Below are 4,525 nucleotides of genomic sequence, written 5' to 3' on the forward strand. Positions count from 1 at the left end.
CAATTTATGCCATATTTGTTTTATGAAATTACATTTAATTTTTTCCTCACAGATGTTCAGAATTTATGTCTCATACCAATCAAAGGCATGTTAACCAACTGGTAATTTCTAATTGAAAATAACAATATGTCATCACATCATCGAATGTAGATTATTTGGAAATTCTAAGTAGTTAAACCTAGCCACGCATCACAAATCAAAATCCCTCAATAATATCCTTGATACATGTCAATAAGCTTCTACTGTCATATCCAATGATAATCTGAGACAGAAAATGCCATTTTATAAAAATTACTAATTTACAATAAAACCTTCTCTACACCGAAGATGTAATGGTACCCTAAGCACTTGATGATTGCCTTTGTCCTCTCTTTTAGTATTTGATTCACAAGTGGGGTAGGGAGAATTTTGTCCATCAGATTATGTTTGGAAATATCTGGACACATTTTCAGTTATCCAGGGATGCTACTAGGCAGGTGTCAGAGATGCTGCTAAACATCCCACAACAGAGCAACTCCTCTATATCAAAAGTTATCTGGTTCAATCATTCGAAGTTATAGGGCTGTGAAACCCAAATCTATCCTATTAATCTCCAGAGACTAAATCTAGAACCTCTTCACCTGAAAGTCTTTCAAATAGAGGCAGAGTATCTTATTCCACCCTATACCTTCCCTTTTATAGAAATAGATGTTCCCAAATCTGAAAGCTGTTCCGCCTATGAACAAGAGTTTGGAACTTCTGCAGTTGTCCTTTTATTTATCAAAGCTGATTTTTTTCAACTTTAGCTACAGAATGACCTCATGCTGCAGAAGGATTCAGAAATTGCACGATGCAATAGAATTATTTATTTTTCAGACTTCGTTCTTTCACTATATGAACATTGTTTACATCTGCAGAATCTCTTTCAGCATCCCTCCTTTTTCTCATCTGTTAACCTATAAAGGACTTGTGATCAACTAACTTAACTAAGTAAATTTTTACATAAACTATTACAATTGGTTGTTTTTCTACCTTTACAGTGAATTGGGATAACCTGAAAGCAAATATATGTGTTCCAATTAAATTTCATCTTATTAATTTCAAAGCATCGCACCACTCATCAAATTTCCCTCCATTAGTTTAGTGGCATTATTCAACTTCTTAACTCTCTCTTCCAATTTTATCATCCATAAATATAATGCTTTCCACTGTGAAGATAATTCATCCCCACAGAAACAAAAATGCCAAAAGACCATTAAAAAATTATACGATCTTTCTTCATGTTTTATTGCATTAATGTTAGCCCCTTTGAATCCATTTATTCAGTCAATTAGCCACTCACTGAGCTAATATCATTAGCATGACTGCATATGAAGCATGGTCTTCTGTTCTAGGAGATTAAAAGATGAGTAAGTCACAACCCCTGCCATTACAATACTCAACCAATGCTACAGTGTGAATTTTATACTCTATGGAATAATATCATACAGTTCTATTTCATCTACCCTTTGTAATTATTCACCCAAACAAATCCTTTCCTTCCGTCATACTCATTTGTAGCTGCGGAATGACTACTCAAAAGAAAATAAGTTTTGCAGCCCCACATCCTCACAGCTGGGTAGGTTACGAAATAAGTTGACAAAAATTGAATGTGTGCACAAATAGTGATCACCACATTGAAGACAAGATCTTGAAAAAATAGTCATATCACCTCCATATTTCTTTCCTCTTTGGCTGGCTAGATGCACATGGATAAGAGGCCCTAGAACACAGAGAAGGCAAAGGTAGAAAGAATTTAGGTTACTGAATGACTTCAAGGCAAAAAATGACTTCAGGGAAAATTTACCTCTTAGCTTCATAAACATCTACTGTAACATTTCACAACTTCTTTATATCACAAGAATTTAGCAATCTCGAAAATCCTTAGAGCTATAGTTTACATATACTACAGTTACCAATATTGTACATACTAGGAATTGAAATTGAGAAGTTTAAAAATACGTATGTCATTTAAAAACAATAATAAATTCAACACGCTAACGTAAATAACACATTTTTTTTAAACAAATTATTTTTCCAAAAAACTATGTAGTGAAAATAATTTAACTATTTTACATGCATCTTTAAGGGTTAGCTCAGTAGAAAACAGCTGGATTCTCATATTTGCTTATGCATTCCATCTATTGTAATACTGTACATGACATGGTCTTTGGGAAATGTCACTCTGAATTTTTGAAAGGGTAGAGGTAAAAAGCATGACCACTTAGGACCACTAGAAAACTTTCATCTCACAGATGCCTGGAAGGCTCCGTGATTCCCAGGGTTCCCAGACCACGCTTCCAAAACCACTGTTCCGTTGTGTTGCTTCTCTATTTGTTTGAACGTTTTAGCCTCACTAATCAATAGCACAGGGTCGCTATGAGCTGGCATCAACTCGATGGCAGCAAGTTGTTTTTTTGTTTAATCAAAAAGAATGCTTTTATGTTTCCTAAACTATTTTGAAATCTGAGCAGGTTATGATAAACACAAACTCATTATGTCAACTCTCTCTGAGAGTTCTGCCAACTTCCATTTCATGGCTCACTTTCTGTTAAACATTAAGTTCACCATGTCCCTTTTCATGCTGTTTCTCCTTCCTACAAAATAAAACTACCGGGAAAAAAGCAGGTGGAATTCTATTATACTACCTGAATGTCCATTAATATATGAAAATAAGTAATTCATTTTGTAAATTCATATAATTGAATGCTCTTCCTCAATAACAAGAAACATATGGACAGCTACAACAGAGTAGATGTGAGAAAGCAGAAAAAAGTACATGCACATGTATTGCCCTTATATAAACTTCTAGTTAATGAAAACTAATCTATAATGTCAAAATATGAAGATCATTGGTAATCTGAAAATAAGGTAAAGGATAGGAACTCATTGCCACCCAGTCAGTTTGGACTCATAGTTGCCCTGTAGGACAGAGTAGAACTTCCCCTGTGGGTGCCCAAGACTGTAACTCATTACGGGAGTAGAAAGCCTCCCTTTTCTCCCACAAAAGTGGCTGGTAGTTTCAAACTGCTGACCGTGCAGTTAGAAGCCCAACCTGTAACCCACGAAGCCACCAGGGATCCTTGGGGATGGGAAGAAAAGAAAAATGATAAAGGTCCACAAGGAAACTTTTGAAGTGATAGACATATTCACTATGTTTTATGAACATGTCAGTATGCACATGATTGTGTGTGACATTTCAACACATTTTATACTTTATATAGTACCATTTATTGTGTTAGTCAAATCCAATTTTAAAAATGAATTGCCATTTTCTTTTTACTTTTCAACAAAAGAGAGCCTCCAATAAGTTTTCAGAAAGTTTACAAGTCTTCTGGACCCAATATTTTTAACATTGAAAGGATAGCAATTCTATGTTTAATCTGATTTGATAATAGACTGCCTCTAATTAATTTTTTCTCTCTCCTTTTAAACTCCTCCTTAAGCACCGTGTAGATTGGACAATAGGATAGATGCCACGGGAAGGTACATCGCATGCAGAATAAATGGGTTCTGCCCTGAGTAAATATGTTCCTCTGGTTATTCTAGTAACACCACAGGGAGTTTTTCTTTTCCTGTCAGAACAATAGAGACTCCCAGAGACTGGTGCTTTCTATTTCAGCCTGCGGAGTGTACCAATGAGGGTGAAAAGAAGAACCATCTTAAAAGTTTCCTATGAAGAAAACTTCCTCAGCAGAGCAATTTCTTGTGTCTAAACACTCAGCATTTTCGGGGTGAAATGTTCCCAAACATTAATTCTCAGAGGGTAGAATTTGTGACCCTGCATACTTGATTAAACCATATGTGTGTACAAGGCTTTGTTTCTTTTAAATGCGTTACAAGTTTTCTGTTAACACAAATCCCTGCTGCATATAATAAATGGCAAAAGGGGGCCTCATCAGCTTTAGTCCCAAAGAAGCCTTTTATTAGATAGGATCTGTACCATTTCATTACCACAAAAGGGAAAAATATTGATTCCAGTATTAGATATAGGAAAACATGATTTTACCTAATTAGTGTCTACTAAAATCAGGCTGATTTAACATCAGAAGAGGGCTGATGCTACAGATAATTAATTGTCAAAGTTAGAATTGTAAATTCTAGAATGATTCCTTAAACAATGGGTACTGTGTTAGTCTGGGTAAACTAGGGAAACAAATCCACAGAAACTCATATGTATAACAGAGAGTTTGATATAAAGGGTAAGCGTATATTTAGAAAGCATCCCAACCAGTGCTGTCCAAGTTCATAGGTCCAACATTAGCCCATATGTCCAACACAAATATACAAGTCCTCCTCAATCTCACAAAACACACGCAATGACGCCGACTGCAGGAGGAAAGCTGAATCAGGGAGCATGTAAACATCTCAGCACTGGCAGGGGTCTCCACACAGTTGCCCCAGCACCCAGGGCTGCAACACAGTATGTCCATGTGGCTTCTCCTCAGGGATGTCTTGCAGGAAGTGAGCCTTGCCAGCTGAAGCAGGGAACTGGCTAAGGCAGCTG

The sequence above is a fragment of the Echinops telfairi genome, unplaced genomic scaffold (genome assembly GCF_000313985.2).
Source record: "Echinops telfairi isolate 266 unplaced genomic scaffold, ASM31398v2 ScPeMD7_7400;HRSCAF=8409, whole genome shotgun sequence".
NCBI lineage: Eukaryota > Metazoa > Chordata > Mammalia > Afrosoricida > Tenrecidae > Echinops > Echinops telfairi.